The following is a 21,595-nucleotide window of genomic DNA, read 5'->3' as shown; positions in this document are numbered from 1 at the left end:
TTGGTATCGTGGCAAAATTAAATAAAAGGACCAGTTTTCTGCATGTTATTGATCTTTCACTCAAAATCTGGGCCCTTTTCCAGGAAAAATGAGCCCTTTTGTGAACAAAGAGACAGGCGCCTTCCCAACAAAAGTCAGCTTTCAAATCCAATGTTCTGTGTGTTTGAAATTTCATGTTTCTGATAGGAAAATATCAATTTCACTCAAATTTGCAGAGAAGTGATGCTGGGGGGGGGGGGGGGGGAGGAGGAGACACTGCCCTGAATGGATTGATGAGCACTTGAAGGCCAGATTGCTGGAGGGATTTAAAAGCAAAGGGAAAAGCAACCTTGTCACTGATTTTGAACAGCTTGTGTTGTGAATCCAGAGCCAGGCTGTTGGGCTGGAGATGGCCCTGCTGTCCTCGTCCCTTGGGGACCTGGAGCCTTCATCATACACCCTGCACATGGCAGGAGGGCTCAGCCTGGCTCTCCTGACCAGATCTCAGCCTCAGTGGTTTATATTCCTTTTTTTTTTAACATGGTGGCTGCTGGGGCCAGATACTGAACTGGTGTAAGTTGGTGTTGCTCTGTTACCTTGGTTGGGTGCCCCACCGAGAGCTGCTTGCCAGTGTCTTAGACAGGCTGGGCTTCGCTGGCAGTGTTTTACAGGTTAAGTTGTTAAATCTCTGTAGCTCGTTTATTTGTCGGTAAAGCACTTGGGAGTTACTTGGGAGGAGACGTGTTATGCTCCCTTGGACCATGCTACCACGTGGATGCTCAGCTGTCAGGCAGGGCTGCCGAGCTGGGTATCCTAAACATGTGTTTATAGCACAGCCCATCGCTGCGACACCCTCATTATAAAGAGGGGGGCTGCGTTCACCTCCCAGCCCTGCTGCTGCATCCTTTGATAGCAAGTAAATTGGTTTTCTGCAGCTGTTTTCTACCTGTGCAGCAGTGATGCTCTTTCCTCGCTGTAATGCGGAGGGGATGGAGGCAGTGCTGGCTCAAGGGCATCGTTCCCAGGGCTGTCCATCTGGTACGCTGTTCGTTCACCGCTGCTACATGAAAAGTTTGCCTGGTGACTCCGAGCAGAGAAGTTTCTCCCCCCGCCCCAATGGGATTGCTCCCGGTGCTTTGATCCCTGGCTGCATGTGTAAGCTTGCTTATCTTTGGAAAGGCACGGCGGCGCTGACAAGCGGTGCAGGAGATGGGGGCTGTAGGTGGATCGTTTTTAGCAGCGCGCACGCATGGAGCAGACAGCTTGGGCATGTTCCAAAACACTTCCCACGCCCCCAGGCTGAATTTTAAGAAGCTGGGGCATCTGCACATTCAAAACGCTCCGGGGGGGGCGGGAAAGAAGGAAAAAATCCCAAAAGCAGGCAGAGCAGCCAGCGCGTGGAAGGGGCAAGCAGCACCCACAGGCTGATATCTTGCTGCGGAGGGGAGTTTGTTGCAAAGGCTGAGCAGCTCCAAGCCGCTCTCCGGAGGGGCAGAGCACAGGTGAGCGTGGAGCAGCGGTCGCTGGCTTGCCTTGCAGCTGCTTGCAGGCTGGTCTTGCTCTTGGCTGAGTGGGGGGAATGGGAAGAGGAGCTTGAGTTATCCAGGAACGGTGTCCGGGTGAGTGCCTGTTCCTCCCATCCAGCCGGGGTGGTGCAGCCTCTGAGCAGCTCCCTACCTTTGGGGGCTCCAGTGCCATGCAGGAAGAGGGGGGGTAGTGGGGGGCAGAGCTGTCTTCCTTACAGTGATGGGGAGGTTGGAATGAGCCCTGTACTTGTTCCACCTTGGGTGCTCTCATGGGCTGCCCTGGATCCTGCCCGTTAATGGCAGGAGGTGCCCCACCAACATCTTTCCATGGGGCTGCAAGGCTGAGGGCCGCCCTGGTATGCAGGACCAGCGTCATCCCCTTCTGCGACTGCTGGGGGAGCTGAAGCAAGCAGGCAGTGGGCAGGGGTTGATTTTGAGAACGTGCAAGCCCTGGGCTTGCACCAGCTGGCTGAGAGCTATTTCAGCCCTACCCTGGGCTCCCTGGGGCAGGGTGGGACATAGAGCTGGAGAGGGGAACCTCTGGGGGATGGAGGACAGAAGACAGCTTGTGTGTATGGTCCAGTGAAGTCTTGGAGCCCCTGGAGTGATGATCTGGGGCTTCTTCTCTGAGTCCTGGTAGAGCTTTGGATAAGTAGCTTCAGGCTGTGAAGGTTGGGAGGCTTTCTGTGCTGGGTGCCCAGCTTAAGTGCTGAGAATAGCCGCAGTTCTTGCTGTTGCTGTTCCCTTGAGATCCAAGGTCCCTGCTCCTGGTGACATGGGGCCTCGGAGGTCTTGTGCTGGAGCGTTAGGAAGGGATGGGTGTAAATCTGGAGAGCCTGAGCTGTCCTCTGAGTTCCTCAGCTTCCCGAGCTGGTCTGCACTCTGAGATCCAAGGATGGAGAGTGCATCCATCTGCATGCTCCATCAAGATCCTATTCCTGCTGCTAGTGAGGAGGACAACTGAGTGACGTCCTGGCAGCCCTAAGCCATCCTCGTAGGGGTGTCTGGGCTCCAACAGCTCCCTCCTATCTTGCAAAGCACATGTCTGCTGGGCCAGGCACCAGGCGATGCTCCTCCCGGTGCATCACGTGCAAGAGGGGCATCTTCCCGGCGCTCCCCTGTGGTTGCCTTCTATGCTGCTCAGCAGACAGTCACCCTGGCGTCTGGGCATCTTGTGCTGTGCCCTTCTGCAAACAAAGCAGGTGGCTTATTTAAACGTGACTTTTGCCTGGTAGCAGCAGCTGGCGGTGAGGAGATGGGGAAGCTTGTGAGGAGCAAAAAGGAGAGAAGCCCAGGTGTGGATAGCAGCCCTGCTTCTCCTGTGAGCTAAATGTCTCCAAGCTCAGGAATTCTTTCCTTTCCCTTTGTGAAGAGGAGACTTCTTGGGAAGCCTCCACATCATAAGCATCCCTCTCAGAAGAGGCTGAAGCAGACTCTAATTTATTAACTTTGTAAGTCTCTTGCTACCAGCAGAAGTAGAGCTCTCCACCATGTCCTCATCCCCCAGGTAGCCTCATGGCAAGGAGCCACCTCTTGGCAATGGATAAGTTTCTGGGATCCTTCTGTCCTCTGTCCCTCATCCCTTGGGTGGGCAGGGGTACATTTGCACCTCTGGCATCCAAGGGAGGAGGACAAGACCTCCCAGCTGCAGTGCTAAACACAAGATGCTCTTCTGCTGTGCGCCCCAGGGTGAGGAGGAGGATTGAAGGCAGAGAGGGATGGGGACCACCCAGGGTGCGCTGGGGGACTGGCTCATTCCTGCTAATTAGCAATGTAACCAGCCATCGCGCAGCCAGGCTCCTGGCAGATAATTACCTTGCTGGGTGCAGGGAAGGGAGCAGAAAGACTCGCCGTCCACAGGGACTTTGAAACCTCCCCATTCTTGAACTCGTTTGGGAAAGGCAACCAAAAAAAAAAAGGTATATATTTTAACAGAGCTATTTCCGCCAGTCAGGCAGGCCAATTTGTTACCGAAGTGACGCATTTGATTTTAACTGTAAGAATCAAGGTTTTTTGGCTTTTCTCCTTTTTCAGTCCTTGGGGCAGGGGGTGGCTCAGCTGTGGGGCGAGCCGGGGGGCTGCAGGGGGTCAGGCTGGGGGTTCTGGCTTCCTCCCCAGCTGAGCATTGCTAAGCTCATGTGTGTTTTAGAGAGGGGGGAGAAAAAATAATCTGGGAGCAATTCCCGGTCTGCTCACTGCAGCACGGTCAGGTTTCCATGGGTCAGGGTAGCCTGCCATCCATTTGCTAGTGTGACCGTGTGGATGCTGCCTAAGGGCTGCCGGGGGTCCTGGCCCCGGGGCTGGCTGCTCCGCCGCCCTGGGGACAGCTCCTGGGGGCTGCCCTGTGGGTCCCTGCCGGCTGTGCCAAGGCCGTGCTGGGGCTGTGCCGGGCAGCACCATCCCTTGTGTGCTCCTTGTGCCCGGCGGGTGGGATCGCTGCTGGCCAGAGCAGCATCTGTGCTCTCCTCACACCTTGCGCTGGGACCAGGGACCTCGTTAGCTGCCTCTTCTCCCCTCTGTTTATCTCCAGTTTTTCAACTGCTTGTCTGATTTTTTTTTTTTTTAATTATTTTTTTTCTGTCTTGAAGGGAGAAGTGACTCTGTGAGTCATGATGGGGCCTGACAGCTCCCTGTGTGCCCTGCCAGGCTCTACTGAAGTTGGGGCCGGGGGGGCTGCAGCGACAGCTTTCCACACGGGTCCCATTGGCCGGCAAGGGGGACACCGGCCATCCCAGCCTTTTTCCCCCCATTAACACTTTGCTCTGCAGTGCTTGGCATGGGGTCTGGCAAAGTTCAGGTATCCAAGGAGGTGTTGGGGGCAGATCTGTGATTCTCCTTGGGAGAGCGGTGGGGACATTGTGGCATGAGGTGACAGGAGGGCAGCGGGGTGGGAACAGCTTGGGATCAAAGCCCAGTGCAGCCCTGGCTCTCTCCGTTGGCTGTAGTGGGTTTGGGGCCATGCTGAGCTAAAGGAAAGGCTCTTGGCCACATGCATGCACATTGTCCAGGAATAGGCTCACAGGGATGACAGGCTCGTCGGGTCGGTGGCCTCATCCCCATTCCAGTGCACCCAGGATGTCTGCTCCTGCAGAGAGTTGGGGTCCTGGCTGGTGCTCCCCACGGCACCTCCCTGCTGAAGGACCACTGCTGCTTGGTGCCACACAACAGCGAGGTGCAGGGGATGGCAATTCCTCTTCCTCGGCACAGGACTGTGGGTGCCAAACTGCATCTCTCCTGCTGCCAGCCCTGCCCTGTCGGCAATCTCAGTCCCCCTTCCTCCACACTCCATCTCCTTTTGGAAAACCAGCAGTAACTCTTAGTCAGTGCTGTCTTACGGATCATTACTTTGGAAATCCCAGGGAGAAGGGCGCTTGCCCATGGTCCCGCGTGGCCGGTGCCGTCCTCTGCAGCCTATTGCCACCCTGGCACCCCTCACTTAGACGGCAGGGCCACCCCGGCCTCTTCCTTGCCATTCTAGGAGGCTTCCAGCATCTCGCCCATGCTTTTTATAGCCTGAGCCCGCTCTTCCTGTCAGGCTTGCCAGCTGACCTGGATACGGCCGTGCTGCATTTGGGCTGCGCTTGCTCATGCCTCCCCTGCTCCCTTCCTCGCATCGTGGTGGGCTGGAGCGCGCTTTGCTGGCTTGTCAGTGCTGAGGAGGTGGCCTGGTGCTCTGCCTGCTACACCCCAGGCTCTTCTCGCAAAGATGGCAGCATCCGTCATCCTGCCTGCTCTTGCATTGAGCGTTTTCAGTCTGGGCTGGCTAACAGAGAGGGATTTCTGTGAGCACACACCATCGGATCTCTGCTCCGTGGGGGTCCCTTCACTGTAGCAGGTGCTTTTGCTCCCAGATGCTGTTCTGCAAAGAGAGAACGGGGACAAATTAGCATCCCCAGCATTTCTGGCTCTCCCCCATCCTTGCCTGCCTGCCCCCCCCCACCCCCCTTCTCTCTTTAAAGAGATTCAGGTCATGCCTGGAATTAGGGCTCCCTGAACTGCAGAGAAACAGTGTTTAAACTGCTTACCATCGATTAGATGGAGTGGTTTGGGTTTGGTTTGTCCCCCCCACCCCTGCCCTCAGCTTTGGATGGGTATTCGCAGCACAGTGCGTTAATCCTCGCTTAAATGCCTTTGCCATCGTGGGCTGCTCTTCCCTGCACAGGTGGGTCTGGGGTCCCTGGGGGGCTGCTCCCCCTTTGCACCCCACTAGTAGCCAGCTGCTCTCAACACAGAGACCTTGCAGGAAGGCATTTTATTTAGTCAGTGTCGTTTATCGCGGCACTCCGGCTGGGATTAGACACAGATAAGACGATCGATAAATCCTCCTCTTGGCTGAGATGTGCCGTGAATTTTTCGGGGAAGAGTAGGGAAAGGAGGGTGCCTGTTCAAAGGCAGCAAGCCTGGCTGGAGGCAACGGAGGGGACAGCCAATGCTGCAAGGTGGCAGGGAGGGGGCCCTGGCCAGCCCTGCTGTGGTCTCGCTGTGGGTTTATAAGAAGACATCTGTATGGGGTAGAGGGGACAAGAAACCCCACACCACTGCTGCGGCTGGCATGGCTGTGCTGCCAGAGAAAGTAGGTCAGGCTGTGCTGCAGAGCCCGGTGCGAAGGCGAAGCCCCCAGACCACCACCTGCTTCACCCCAGAACAGCTGGGCACCCACCTCTCCCCAGATCCCCCCGGGCTGCTCCACTTGCAGCCAGGGGCAGCCTGCCCCCCGCCAAAGGCAGCCGCTCCAGGGCTGGGTTGGTGTCAGCCCCTCACCCCGGCGTTGGGGCGTATTTGGCTGCAGGAGAGATGTCCAAGGGATGCAACTCCAGTGTCATGAGGGAGCAGCCGCTCCTCTGGCTTCCCAGCATTTCGGGGTCTCCCGCTAGCTGGGGGTGGGCAAAGCGCAGGGCCAGCCCCCCGCTTCAGGAGTGTTTTCTGCATCAGCAGGGAGATTTGGGGGGGGAGGAAAAAACAGGTTAAAGGCAGAGTTTAACATCTAAATCTGTAGTGATTTTGGGTGCCTTGTGGGGCTCTCAAAGTCCCCCTTGAAGGGGAAGGAGGAGCAGGACAGGATGAGTGATGAGGGTCCATTGGTTGGGCTCAGGTGGGGCTGGAGGATGCCCCACCTTGCCTCAGGAGGATGGCTCGGTCCATCACCACTTCCAGGAAGGTTCTGTGACTGCTGGAGCAAGTGGAAAATTAAGATGTGCTTTCAAGGCAGAGGTGTTTCAAGTGCAAATCAGGAACGTTTCCCCGGTGGAGCCCAGCGAGGCACTTTGCTATAGCTGTAGGCACCTGTTGTGAGATGGAAGAAAACTTTGAAATTGCCTTTGCCATGTGATGGTACGGCTGGGCTCCCACTCCCGGCCACGCTGTGGGAGGGATGCTGCGGGCAGGGAGCCCTGTGGGCACTGGATCGCAGCCGTGGGGGCACCTGGGTCCCTGGGGGCTGGGAATAGCCCCCAGCCTGGGACTGCCAGGCTCAGCGAGTTGACAATCCCATGCTAATGTGGCTCTGGTGGCATCGGTGCCATGACCCAGAGGGGAGAGGTGGGCAGGGGCACTGTATCCTCCAGCGAGGACCTGGACTGATCTGAGAGGGCTGGTGGTGAAGGTACAGCAAGCCAGGCGGGGAATAAATTGAGTGTGTATATCACAGGCAGGTCTGGGCTTTATTGATTTTCAATGAAAGGCTGTGTCATGAATTTTTCTCTCCTACTGTATTTGCTGCAAAGTTGCATCTTGACTCTAAGCATTAACCACTAACTAGAGAGCTCGTTTCCCCCCCCCGAGGAGATGCCGAGGGGGAGGCAAGTTTGCCCATGGTCTTTCTAAGCGCATGATGGATGCAGCGGCTTTACTAATCCAACACCAGAAGAGAAAGCCGGTATTAACAGCGGAAAATGTTATGTCCAGCACTTCAAGTGACTTATCGCTAACAGCCTGCATGTGGGATGCGTCTTATTTGATGGGCTGCGTTATGCATCCCTCGCTGCTCCAGGATCCGCCCAGGAAAGGTGGTCCAGGTCCCTGCTGGACCTGGACCCCCCAAGAGGGACGGTACATCAGCTGGGGGCCTGGGGGTTGTCACTGCTTTTGCTGGTTTTCCTTTCCTCCCAACAAGGGGAAGATTCTAAAAGAGAGGGAACATAGTCCCTATGTCAAAACTTTTTTGGAAGCTGCTGAGACATCTTGTTGCATCCCGCTTTTATGCTGGTGTTTGGAATTTGGAGTGTCTCTTTAATCTTGAAGTCATTGTTTTTAAACATTAAAGAACATTTGGAAATGAGTATAGCATGAAATGTTTTAGGAGACATTTCTCCCCATCTTCAGAAACTCTTACAAGTCTTTTTTGCTTCTCTGATGAACGTGTTGAGAATCTGGGGGAAAGCAACCAGCTGAGGGCTTTAAAAATAGATGACCAATGTTTGAAGGGCTTCGGATGGGTTTGTCTGGAAAAGAGGCGAGGGAGAGGAGATGTTTTACCCAGGTTTGGGTAGCACCATGCAGTGAGATGTGCAGCCGCGGCAGCTTGTGGCCTCGCAGGGAGAGGCTGGAAAGTCTTGTGGAGGGTTGGGAGTGTCCTGGAAGGGTTAACTCTGGTGCTTGGATATAGCTGGATGCACTGAAGCTGAAGTGGAGCAGTATGCAAATCTATCCACTTTCATAAACTGCTTAATTAGGCGAATGTTAATGAGACGTTAATTACTGTTGTGCCGGCGAATCCCACGGAACGGAGATTATGTTTCTCTTCAAACATCCAGTCTTAATTATAACTTGCACTTAATTCCACTGTCTTGCCTGGGACGGAGCTGGGTAGGGAGGACGAGGCACCAGCTCCCGTGGATGCCCGCAGTGCGTCCTCCATCCTCACCCACGCCGCAGCGGTGGCTGTGGGCACGTGGAGATGGAGCCATGGCAATGGCTTGGGGACAATGGCTGCGATCCCCTCCCTTGCAGCCAGCTTCTTGAGCTCTGGTCCAGCCCAGCAGTGAACCCTCTGGGTGCGTGCCACTGGCAGGTCAGGGTGGAAAATCCCATGTCATACATAAAAGCTCCCATCCTTTTCCTTTGTGGGCTTGGGAAGCCTTTGGGAGGTCCCTGTTTGTGCCCGGTGTGCTCCAGGGACACCACATTGCTCTGCTCTGGAGGACCCTGCCCCAAACTGGTCAGACTGGGGTGGGAGAGCCTCCGGGGACACAAGCATCCATCCTGCGCCTGCTCCCCTCCTTCCTTGCTTTCTGTTTCTACCTGCCTTGGCCTTTCCAGCCAGACTGCAAATGCTTTCTGCTGCCTGTGATTCTCGATTCCTATATGGATTTTTAATTGATGGAAGTGCGAATTGCTGGAGGTCCTGCTTCCACAGCACCTGATGTGCGCATGTGAATATTTTTAAAGTATGGCTTCAACTTGGAGATCAGCAAGAGATCACTGCAACAATGAGCAGAGAAACAGCATCCCGTTTCCAATTTTAACACCTGTTATTATTATTTTTTTCTATATGACTTCCATTAATGTTCAGGATAATATAATGCTTTCAAATGAGGTATTAACGAGTCATGAAATCTGCATCCTCAGGTTTTTTTGGTCTGCTTTTCATCCATTTGTAGTTGGTGGCTGCTCTGGGCTAACTCCGAGGTTTCCTGGGTCTTTGTCACCACCAGCCGGGTGGCGAAGCGTGCCGGGGCTCCAAAGGGCTGGAGGGGACAGCGTCATAAGGCTGAAACTGAGGTTTGGGCTCCATCAGGGCTTTTTTGGTACCTGCGGGGAAGATTTCTTCCAGCACTGGGGGTCTTTTTACGCAAGGAGTTGTTCACCTCGCCGCTGCTGCCGGTGGGAAAGCCCAGGGACTGCCTGCACCACTCCTCCCAGCAGGAGCTCAATGTCCTTCATGTCCCCAGCAAATGGGCTTTTTAATTATGCACGCTGCATCTGCACACCTCGGAGCTTGTCACCAGAAACCTGCAGCCGCAGAGCGGTGGCCATCATTGTCTCAGGCCCTCTCTGATGGCCGGCGGTGGCTGGGGAAGCTGCTCCGGGGTCAGAGTCACTTTGGATTTCCATCGCACGCCACTGCAGCCTCGAGGGGTGATGAGAAAGTGTGTTGTTCCCCGAGCGACCCGCACTGGGGGTGAGGATTCTCCATATTGGATGTTTTCAATTACAAAGGGTGTCAGCTTAGGTTTCATTTTCCCGTTGTTTCTTTCTTTTCTTCCCTCTGTTCCGATTCTGCTGTTTGATTTCCAGACAGGTTTGATACTTCCTCTCCCAGCAAGCTGGCAAGCCCTGGGGACTTTTGCAGGCAGCTTGCTCCGGTGCCGCTCCCTTGATCACAGGCAATGTCCTTCCCATGACGGACAGGCTGGGCGGGAGGACCAAGCCGGCAGGCTGGGGGCTGCACCCCCGCAGCACCCATGGGGAGCGGCACCGCTCCGGCTGCCCTGCCGGGCTGCAGCCAGCTCTGCCTCCTTCTCACTGCCTTCTTCCAAAATCATCTGAATGTGATTTTTTTAATCTCCTGAAAAGCTTTTCTACCAGAAGAAACGTGTCCGACAACCAGGGATTTTTGCCTTTTTTTTCTTCTCTGCACTCTGCATCTCTCAACATTGAAGTCCCTCTTAATTAATTAAGAATTAATTAATTCCAGTTCCTTTAATTTTTAAAAAATGGCACGATCTGGCTGTGTACCCCCTCGCAGAGCCGCCTGCCACTCCTTCCTCCCCTCCTTGCAAGAGCAAATCTCGAACAAACAGAGCCCTGCTGCAAAATCAACAGCTGCGTGGGAGACAGAGGCAGCATTTTGCATACGATTTCAATAAAATACAGCATATTTGGGAAACATGAGGGATGGCAAAGCCAACACGGGGGGGACCAAGAGAGGCTATCGCCTGTGTTGAGACCCTGCTGCAGAGATGCCCCCGCATGTCGGTGGCTCTTGTGCCGCTTTGTGGAGCCCCAAAATGCTGCGAGCAGGTACTGGTGGGACTGGGTGCTCCAGTGCAGCCCCCCCTGGGTGCCAGCACCCGGGGCAGGTACACAAGGGGAGCAGTTCCAGCCGGGTATCGCGGGCAGAGGAGCAGGCAGGAGGGGCGTAGCCTTCACCCGAACCCGCGATGTTCTGCCTGCAGCCGCTTGTTGCTTCTAATTGCTGAGCCCAGCACCTGCTGGCTTTAAAATAAAATAAAAGGAGGAGAGAGGAGAAAGAAGGGTTTGGCTCAACGGCATGTCTGAATTAGCCTTATTGTGCTGGGAGTCGGCTGTCAGGGTGAATCCATTTCCACAGCACCATGTATCTTTACTGAGTGGGAAGTTGGGGAATAAATGAATGTTCTTCATATATTATCATGGCCTGACAGCGATGAGGCAGACAGAGGCGATGCAAAGGTGATAAATGAGAAAGTTTGAGTTACCGAAGTGTAGTCATCTCTCGTTAGGGGGAAATGAGTTCCCTTTACCATTGGGCTTGTGAAGTTGGGAGCGCACTCATCTTTCTTTTTATTAAATGCCAGATAATGTGTTTCTTATTGACCTTCACTCGCAAGGTTGATGGCACGATATCGCTCACCCCGTCTGGAGTGGCTGCGCTGGACTTGGGGCTTTCTCGCTGCCCTCCAATAGCAGTGCCGAGGGCGTGCAGGGAGATGGCAATGGGGGACGGAGATGCTCCTGGGGACACCGAGGCAGGGACATGGTGTGCAGAAGGGGATGCTCAGGGCTGGGGAAGTGAAGCCCCTCTCTGCTGGGTAAGGGAGAGGGGAGAAGTGGCTCCCCAGCAATCAGCCAGAGCAAGGAAAGCAGGTCCGCAGCAGGAACCTGCAATATTAACGAGTCTTTTAATGAAAAATACATCTGCTCTTCAGATGCCTCGTGGCCCAAGACACAGGCGTGCTTTTTGGTTCAGCGATGGTTGCTGCAGGACCTTTTATTTTACAATAGTTGAAACAAAACTGGAATCTATTTTTAATCCTTTCCCTTTCCCCCTTGCTGCCTTCCCTTGTTGCCCTGCTGTTGTGCTAACCCCACAAAAGCTCAGCTGGGGTTTGGGAGAGGCCAAGGGCCAAGCTGGGTGCCCCGGTTCACAGCAGGAGGTCAACCCATCCCTGTATGGTCCCTCTGCCCTGCAACCCTGGCTGAGGCTGTCCCGGTCAGGGCTGCTTCGCAAAGAAAGGAAGAGCTGTGGCTGGCTGCCATTTAGCAGTTTAAGCTTTTCAAGGAGGAAGGATTTTTTTTCCCTGCCAGATTTGGGGCAGGCTGGGCAGGATCTCCTCAGCCGGGATTTCAAATTGTCTTATGGCAATCGTGCCCAGAGGCAGAGGTAAAGGCTGGGTCATGACAGTTCACTCTTCGCTGGTGCTTTTCATGCTGGGATTTCTTAGCAATTCCCAGAGAAGCCAGCCATTGCAAAGCCCGTCCTGCCAGTGAGGAGCGGAAGGGGCTGAGGAGGTGGGCTGAGGTCCCGTGCGAGGTATTTGCTGCCAGACCCTGCTGCTTGGTACATTTGAGCATCCCCAGAGGTGGAGTACATGTGTTCAGGCAGCATCTGGCCCTGCCAGGGCTGCGGGCAGCTGGGGCTGCAGCCCCTGGGAGCTGCCTTGCCTACCCTGCCGCCGCTGCCTGCAGCCACAGAGGCACCGTTTATCTAGAGCAAAGAGAGACCTTAGAAAAATAACAATAAAGAAAAGGTATGAGAGAAGCATCTGTGAAATAATAACAAGATCCTGGGGATGGAGCTGCTTTCATCTGGGAGCTCTTTGCTAACCACGTGTTGCTCCTGTCCCTCGTTAGAGAGGGAGCCGGGCAGCGATGCGCCCGCTCAGATCTTCCTTGCCTTTCAAGATCCCCCCATGGCGTCCCGCAGGCTGGCGAGCCTGGCCCCTGCCTGCACATCCCTCCTGCCGCCAGCTGCTGATCTGGTTTTTAATCCCTCTAATCAGCCCCGCATCCAACTCAGTGGCAGTGGGAGAGCTGGGCTCGCTCAGGGCCGTCGTGTCTCCCTGCTGCGTTACATCCCAAATGAGAGATGCGGCAGGGCTGTTCCTGTGCTGGGAGCTACAGAGTATGGAAACTCCACATCTTCCTCGGCACGGCTTTGTAAGGCTGAACTGCCAGGTTTGCAGCCGGTCACCTCCCAGCCAGGGTAGGTGCTGGTTTACACTTGTGCCAGGCCTGGTCCAGACCCCCGGGGAACACCCAAGCAGTGCAAGTGCTGGCAGGTGCCGTGCTCCTTTCCAGCTGGCTGGAAAATGTCCATCAAAACTTGCTTTCCTGGGAAAAAGCTGGTTCAGCCAAGCTAAAACACTTGTGGGACTCTGTGTTGAAACCTGGAGAGGTTTTTGATGCTCCCACATGGGTACAGAGGAGCATGGGCTCCCAGGGCCGGGCTGGGGGAGAGCTGCCCCCGCAAATGGACCCAGAGTGGGGTAAAACGTGAAGAGACCCCACTAGCAGATGCTGGGGAGCAGAGAGGACTATGGGGGGCTCCAGGCACATGGAGAGACCGGTCTGGCCATGCCTTGGGCAGAGTTGGTGTTTCCAGTTGAAGCCTGCATTGCTCTGCCCTACTCTGCTGCCTGCTGATGAGAGGGGTTTGCTGGCTGTTAATGTGTGGTTATTTGCACGTGGCTTGGGAAGGGCTTTCAGCATGGTCCCTAGTTGGACTTTTCCTATAATAAAATAATTTTTCTACTCTGGAAAGAGATTCTTCTGTGAGCGAGGATTAAGGCGTATTTCAGAGTGTTTGCCTCTTGGTCCGTGGCATGAAGGGAGGTGCAGGGGAAAGGTGCAGCGTCTTATTTCAAGGCTTGGCAGTTGAAATGTCTTGTGTGAGCTCAGGAGAGAAGGGATTTCTGCAGACCTCGAGAGCTACAGACCTCTGCAGGCTGCTGGAGCTACAAACTGGGTTTGTGGAGGAGGAACTGTGTCAGACCCAGGTTATATCGGCAAGGTGGGCTGGGGGGTCTTGCCGGCTCGTTGTCACCTTGGAGGCGAAGGGAGCGATGTGCCAGCGAGCATCCGAGAGCATGCTCGGTCACCGGTGTAACATCCAGCAACTTGCTTTCAGCTGTGGATAAACACATTTACACCGCTGTGCACAAGAGCAGGATCTTGCCCGGGGCCTCCAGCAGTTGTGGAGACGCAGGAGGCCAGAAGCAGAGTGTTTAAAGGCTAATGAAGACGCACTAGAAAATGATTAGCTTTGCAAGCAGCATTCCTGTGTGCTGGAAACAGGGGTATTATGAAGTTCGCACTAAGCTCTTGGAGGTCTCTTGAGCAAGAGTGATCTGCATGCCGCGCAGTGCTATTATTGGAAAGGGTGGCTTCACTGCCTATCATCTGGCTTTGCTGAGTTAGCTCCATGGACTGTCGCCAAACAGAAAGCATCTTTTCCTTGGCCGTTGCCAACCCACCTACTTGGAGTGGGTGATGACTTGTTTGTTCCTCAGCTCAGCTGGAAAAAGTGAGTGTCCCTGTGGGAGGGTGGGAAGAGAGAGCGTTGCAGGGTGGCATCTCCCGAGGAAAGAAGTGGATGGCTGGACTCGGGTGATCAGCCGGAGAAGTGTTTGGTATCCCACTGTGATCTCAAGATGGTCCTGTTTGGCTCCTGCAGACGCCCCTCGCCGTGTGTTGGGCTGGGGCATCGCTGCCTGTGGGGCTTGGTCAACTGATCCCTCCCGAGCTCCCAAGGAAGCTTGCGTGCAGTGGCAGAGCCTGCCTGCTTTCACTTCTTGGGCGGCATGAGGAAGCTCTTGTTTGGCCTGAACCTAGCCCAGAGCAGCCAGACTTTCGCCAGCACTGCCGCTGCGGCGAAGCTCAGCCCAGCCCGGCTTTCTCGGTGCTTTCAGGCACTAGTGTGGCACAGGAAGAAATGTAGTTCCCCTCTTGGCTCCTGCTGCTTTCAAGGCGAGGAGCACTTGCCATGCTTCTGATCGGGGTGGGAAGCATCCTTTGGACTTGGCACTGGATCCGTGCATCCCCACAGAGATGTGCTCCTCAGGGGATCGCTCCCCAGGGCTCCGACAGCAGCCGTGCTGGCAACGCCTGCCGCTACCAGCCCTCCCGCTGCTGCTCCAGCCGCGGATTCCCCTCTGTGCCGCCACTAACATAAATCCCAAGTCCCTTCCATGTCAGACATGAAATGGTTGCTTTGCAATGAATTAGGTTGTTGGGGTTTTTTAAAGAAAGAGCTGGAAAGCACCCCTTCAGCCCCAGAGCTGCTGCCCAAAGGACAGGAGCAGGAAGGAGGTGGAAGGTGCTGTGCAGGGAGAGAGGAGAGATCAAAAGGAGATGAGGGATGCCCAGGTGATTGCCAACACAAACAGGAATGACAGGAGGGACCTCAGGAAAGGGCAAAGAGCTGGGGTACAGGCACACAGACTTATGGCCAAAGGCCTTACATCTGGCAAGCAAGTGCTGGGGAGAGGGGGTGTCTCTGCACCCCCTCGCCCAGGATGCGGGAGGGGAAGATTGACCTGGCTGCCTCCCCTGGCAGTGAAGCATCCCTCCTCCTCTGCTGGCAGCCCTACTGCTGCCAAGGACGAGAGAGAGTTTGCAGATGAGCCCTGCTGCATTAGGGGTGTGATGCTGCCAGGGCTGCCAGCCCCCCTGGCCACGTTTCCCTGGCAGGAAAGCTGGGGAGGAACCGGGAGTCTGATTCCCCATGGACCTCTGGGAGGGCAGCATCACTGAGGGTCGAGGATTAAATCCATTACAGAGAAGTGCTTGGGGGAAAGCCCTGGATGCAATGCACATGGAGGCTGATGCATTAAAACTGCTTCCTGCGGAGATCTCCTCCCGCTCGCGAGGCAGGGAGAGGGGTCGGGCACAAAACCACCACCCGGAGCTGCCTCCAGCATTAATGGTTTGCATTTGCCAGCAAGCTGGGAGCAGCCTGGTTACCAACCTCGCGCCGGCTGGTGAAAGAAGCCCTTCAAACCCCAGCCCCCTCCAAGCCAGAGCTACGCACCAGAGGCGACTGAGACCCTTCCCCTTGCTGTGCAGGTCAGCTCCTGCGGGTCCCGGCAGCTGCCGGGCAGAGCTGCAGCCCAGGGCCGTGGCCGTGCCTTTGCTCCACTGGAAGGTTATCAAAGCCGATTTGTTTTTTCTAACTGTTTCAGTTCCAGCCATAAGCGTCGCGCAAGAAGAAAACCCGTTTAGTCAGAGGGTTCCTGACCAGCTCTAATCATAAATGGTATCTGGGTTCCCTGGAAGGTCGCGTTGCCTTGCTGTGGTCCAGCGCCCGGCTGGAGACGGCTGCCTGCACATGAGAGTACAGGCAGGCATAGGCAGGCATGCCTCTGCCCATTTCTTCCCAGGCATTGCCTAACAAATGACAGGATGCAAAGAGCCTTCTAAAACTTGCCATATTAGTAGACCCTTCCCCAGAATGGGTGCTGGAGTTGAAGCAATCGCCCATTCCTGAGTCGCTTTTAAAAACATGTATTTTCACTCTTCTTGTATTTTTCCCTTTCTCCCCATCCATTTTGCATCCCCACACATTTCCTTTTATTCCCCCCCTCCTTCCTCCTCCTTTTCGTGAGCTATTTTCAAATGCTAGGAAGGGCGAGATATAAGGGGAGGAGGAGCAACTGAAAGAAAAAACAGGGTGGTAAAATTATTTCACGCATTTACGGGGGGGGGGAAAAAAGGTGTGGGTGTTGGGAAAGAGAACAGCTCCAATTCCCACATGACAAAAAGCAACTTCATTCATTTCCCAATGTAATTTTATCAGGTACAAGGGTTTGGTTACATTTACACAGCCCTACAGCTCCTGGTGAGGGTCCCGGGGGTACAGTGGGTCCCCAAGGGGCAAGTTGTCCCTCCTGCCAAACTTTTATCCGTCTTGGCCCTGGGAAGGGTAGGGGAGATGTTGCAAATATCGCCAGCTTCACAGGAAGCATTTCTTCACAGAAGGACAGTATGTTGGATGATTTCCCATGTTTAATAAATAGGATTAAACCCAGCAACAACAGTGCTCACTGAGAACTACGAGTTCAGGTTGTGATAAACTCCTTAGATGGCAAAATCTTCTTATGCTCAATTGTTTTTCCATTTAGATGGGAAAACTGGAAATAACTGGTTTGGCTTGATCTGAACCAATCTTTAAATGTGATTTGCTTGGTTCACTGGCCACACTGGCAAATCTCGTAGCCACTGGAAAAGGGAAGGAAAAAAACCCCAAATCCCAAAGGCAGTTTTTCTGAGCCGCTCGCTGCTGTGATGCTAAAGATAACGCTGGAGGACTGATGCTCGGGCTGTCCCACATTGAATACCTGTCCCCTTCACACCGTTGCCTTCGGTGAGCTTTGGAGAAGACCCCCGATGGGAGGAGACTGGGGACCCAGCAGCAGGCATTAGCCTGCCCGTCTCCCCATGGGTGAGCCTGGGCACTTGCAGCAGGCTGGCATTTCACACCTTGGGGAGGGTGACATTTTCTTTGCGGCATTTCCACGTTCGAAAACTGGCATTTCACCCCAAGAGGAAGCTGGTATTTATAAGGCAGGGCACTGGCATTTCATTCATTGTTACCATCCAGTGATTCAGACAAGGTCTCTTAGCCAGAAAGGTCAGCTGGGTCTCTGCTGTTCTTTGCTGCTTTTCTTTCTTTTTTTTTCCCCCTAAGGGAAAGAGGGAAAAACAAAGCCGAGTCACGCACCAGAACTGCTGATTGCCGTTTTTCTTGCCTTGAAAATGAAGGTCTGCTATGCTACATAAAAGCTAAGACTTTCCAAAGTCTGTCTTGCAAGGGAGTCTTTTGTAAGGTCCTTATTTTATTTTGCTTTGAGTTCCAAAGATGCAACCCAGCGCCCCATGCCGGGGCGGTGTGGGTGGCACCAGCGTTTGCCCCAGTGCTGTGCCGGTGCTCACCATTGCTCTAGTAATCCTGCATTATCTTCTTTCTTGGCCTGAAGAGCTGAGCTGAAGCCCACATGAACCTTAATATGTTTCAAGGAGCCCAGACCTGCATCTTTTCTGGCCAAACACCAAACACCAGGTTTTGTCCCCAGACTTGCCCTGGGGCAGGTGATTTTGCATTGCCCCTTCCAGGGTGGGCCAGGGATGAGAAGCAGGACGGGAAAAGCAAGTGCAGGTTCCCACCATGACTATGGGGCTCTTGTTGGACTGGGGCAATATAGACACTGCCAGGGCCTGGGGAACACGAATAAAATCAATAAGAAGCTGTTAAATTGTGCCTGAACCTCGCAAGGAACAGCGTGGGGAGTGCTGGCTGCAGAGATGTATCTGCTGCCACTCTGCGGGCTGTGGCACATTCATTAAGTATCTTTAAGATGGATACACCCCCCAGTTCACCTCCTGCGAAAGCCTGGGAATTTATTTCCTCCTGAACCGTGCCATCAATCACCAGTGACAGCACCGCCTCGGCACTGCGTGGCTCAGCCGCCGAACAGCCGGAGAGGCATGGGGCTGGCTGCCCTGCCTCGTTGGGAGGGGGCTGCGTCAGACCCCCGCACCCTGGCTGGGAAGAGGGGGACCCTGTTCCCCTGCCCTTGGTGGTGCCGCCGGGAGGAAGGCTTTCTTGCCTTCATGCACTTTTTTGCACTGCTCAGGACTCTGCTGCCTTGCTCCTGCCTGCAGCCAGGCTCTGCATCCCTTCGCTGTCCAGCACTGTGTGCATCCATCTCTAATCCTCGCGGGCTGGTGGCGTGGAGAGGAGCCAATGGTTCCTCCTCTTCTCTCCCCTCTGCACAGTGCCTGCAGTCCTGGCCCCCTCCTCGGCACCCTGGCTCCGCTCCCGGCCCCACGTTCGGTGCTTGCCGGGCGGCTGCTGGGAGCTCCCGGGGCACCGCACTGTGCATGTAAATGCGAGAGCCCAAAGTCTTTGCAGAAAAATTTTGCCGTGCCTGACTTGATGCTTATAGCTTTTATTGGAGCAGCCAGACAGGAGCAAGACAAATCCAGCGACCCGGGGCAGTACAGGAGACACCGATCGACGTCTGAGCTGCTTTGCTTTCCCTCCCTCCTCTACCTGCTGTGTCAGTGATGCTTTGGTCTGGAAAGGTGTGACAGGTCCACTTAGCAAGAGAAAAGACCAGCTAGAGTGGGCTGAGTGACCCTCCTGCCCGGCACCCCCCACCCTCTGCCCAGCCCTTCCCAGACCCCGCAGCTGCCCCTTCTTTCCCTGCGCTGACATTTCACCGTCCGGTGCCTTCAGCTGTCAGCCAAGGTGCACATTACTTCAATTTATGCAGAGACCTGGGTTTTACTTCTTCCTGTAATTTCTTCTGATGCTTTTAATTTTTCCCCCCATATCAGCTGGGAACCTACAGATTATCCCGTAAGAGCAGAATAAAGACTTGTCAACCTTTCTTACATGCTCCTTGAGATGAAAATAACTTCCTGAACCCCTTATAATGCTTTATTTTGTGCTGCTTCTGCTACTCTGAGTATAATTTGACTGACTAAAGGATCTTGAAGCTAAGGGGGAAAAAAAAAAAAAAAGATAAAGTAGACTAATAATAATGATAAAAACTGCTCCCGAGAGGGCGATAAGGGCCTGGAGACTTACACCCCAGCACCGCCTGCCAGGGCAGGTGTGAGCGTGGCTTTTGTTCCCCAGCTCTGTTAGCTGGTGCTGGGAGTGGGGACAGCCAGTCTCTGCAAAAATGGGATGTTTTTCAAGAGAAGAAAGGTATCGTGTCCCCTGTGATATGGAAATGAGCGGGGAGGTAAGGGCAGGGAGAGAGGATTTCTGATGGTAATGAGGCTTTATGCTGGCTTTCTTGCCTTGCCTCCATCTCTCCCTTTCAAATGTAGGATGAGGTTTCAAGGGCCGTTGTATTCTTTTCCTTGGATTGTTTGTCATGTTTTTTTTAACCCTGCCTGTTGTGGTTTTTAAAGATAAAACGTGGGAGCTGCAATTAAAGGGAGTTTGAGGAGGACTCGGAGATGCTGCAGGGGTTATGGTTACCGAGCTGGGGACAATGCTACAATGCTATGAACTCTCGTAGGCGGGTTAGGTGGGCTTGGGAACACTTTTTCTCTCCCATCCCACAAGCCTCAGTGCTGCCGGAGATGGATGTGACCTGCTGAGCTGGAGCAAAGGCTGGTGGTGAAGGTCGGTGCCATAGCTGAGACCACGGTGGCCATGCCATCCCTGGGCACCCTGTCCCACTCCACCATCCCCATCTGCAGCGCTGGTGGAAACCAGCCCCTCCACTGCTGGTGTCCCCAGGCTCCTATGGGGACACTTGTAACTCTTGGATGTTGCTTGTGAGCGACGTTACAGCACCTCTTTTGGAGGAACAGCCTCTCTTCCCCTCGAGATAGCTGAAGACAGAGTATTCCTCTTGCTCCTAACTTAGCGGCTGCAATAGAACTTGTAACTGTCCAGCAATTGTGCCTTATTTTTAGTCTGAGCTTGTCTAGATTCAGCCTCCAGCCACTAACTCTGGTCCGACATTTATCTGCTGTCTTGAGGAATGCTCCACTATTCCAAAACCTTTCCTCATGTAGGAAGCTGCGCCGCTTGATGGAAAGGGCTGGACACAAATTTCCTGGGCAAACAGTTTCTGATGGAAAACTGAGGTTTGGGCTGAGCTCAATTTGTCGTATAAAATATGTGTTCTCTGCTGAAGAGGTGAACTTTCTCCTCTGAAAAGCCAAGACTGCAAGCCCACAGAGTTAGTTCCTGCGGGAACAAGGTGGGGAGCGGAGGACTTGGGTCTCACTAGAGGAACGAGGGGGCATTGAATGAGCAGGAGCTGTTTCTTGGGCTCAGGGTTGCTGTTGCCTCTGCGTCATGGATGGCTGCTGAATTCCTGTGTGGCCGGCAGTGCAGCAAGCCGCCTCAGCCAGGAGGGCAGCCTGGGACGAGCGGCCAGGGCTCACCCTATGCTCAGCTGTCAGTGGTTTTCATCCATTGTTGATCTGAGGGACTTTACTGAACCTCCCGGAGCAGCTTGTCTGCCCACGCTGGGCAGCACCCATGGGCACAGGAGCTGCCTGCCCCTCCTGCCCTGCCTGCCCTGCCTGTGCTGCAGTGAAGGACGGCTGAAATCTGGCTGATTTCAAAAAGTGCTGATTCAAAACCCAGCCGGTGCTCTGCCGGGCTGCCACAGGTCAGGAGAGCTCACAGGTCAAATTCGCTATTCAGGCAGGAGCTGTAAGTAAAGATGCCTCATGGTGAGCTTCGCTAGTGTTTATTCCAGAGCTCCCTTTTTAGCCAAAGTCCTTGAGCTGTGCTGGCGGTTGCTCCCCCCGTGCCCAGCAGACATTGCTGCTCAGCTGTTTGATTTTATCCCTCCTAATTTTACAAGAAGTGACAGTAAATCTATCCTGTACGCACAGGACCGTGTGGGGTGTTTAAACAATCATTCGCATCCAGATGTGTTGATAGCTTTGGGGTATCTCCTGACAACGTGGGTTGGTCCTGGATATATTACGCCGTAAAAGTTAACGTTTGGAGTCTGACATTCAGTCTGCAAGAGCAAGCGAGCATTTGGCAATGAACTCTGCTGTGCGGGGCAGCCCCATCGCCCATTGGTGCCGGGAGGGTGTCTGAGGGGTGCCGGGGATGTCTCCCATCAGACCTCCCCACAGACAGCGCTGCACCACTGTTTAAGGGCTCCCAAGCACAGTCAAGGGTACCTATACAGCTATCTCCACGTCCAAAAAGCCCATTAGCCTGGGGAGGAGGAGGAGGGGGAGCGAGGGGATGTGGCAGAGGAAGATAAGGCCGGGGAGTGGAGGATTTGCAGGGAGTTAATGGGCGGTGAATTGGCATTACGCCCCAGCATGTTCTCATTTCCCTGGCTCTGCGCTGGCTCATCCGCACCCCAGCGCGGGAACGGAGCACCTTCCCGAGCATCCCCACCTGCCATGGCTGGACTGTGTGGTGCGGGGCAGGGCAGGCGGGCACCACCGGTGTCAGGGGTGCACGGGGAGGGGAACGCAGCCAGAGCTGGGGGGCTGCCCCAGCATATCATGGCCATGAGCCCCCGGAGTGCAGGGAGCTGGGGTTGCAGCTCTGGCATGTGGCCCTGGGACCTCTGGCACACGGCAGGTGGGAAAGGGATAAAGCAGAGGAAAATGAGGTTACTTCGCTGCTGTCCCGCTGGCGATGCTGAGGGAGATGCTCCATTTTA

General features: G+C 54.5%; 1 protein-coding gene across 5 annotated transcripts in view; it reads left to right on the top strand.

The window, feature by feature from the left end:
• The window catches only part of LINGO1 (leucine rich repeat and Ig domain containing 1), a 166,641-nt gene that overhangs the window by 27,147 nt on the left and 117,899 nt on the right, over positions 1–21,595 (top strand). The window contains exon 1 of one of the 5 annotated variants that reach the window (XM_072870636.1): positions 1,464–1,481. The exons of the other annotated variants lie outside the window; for them this stretch is intronic. The gene's annotated coding sequence lies outside the window, so the exon portion shown is untranslated. Of the gene's footprint in view, positions 1–1,463; positions 1,482–21,595 lie in introns of those variants that run through there. 5 annotated transcript variants of the gene reach the window in all.

This window comes from Ciconia boyciana, chromosome 8 (genome assembly GCF_034638445.1).
Source record: "Ciconia boyciana chromosome 8, ASM3463844v1, whole genome shotgun sequence".
In the NCBI taxonomy this organism is placed as follows: domain Eukaryota; kingdom Metazoa; phylum Chordata; class Aves; order Ciconiiformes; family Ciconiidae; genus Ciconia; species Ciconia boyciana.
This window is presented reverse-complemented; position numbering and strand designations above follow the sequence as displayed.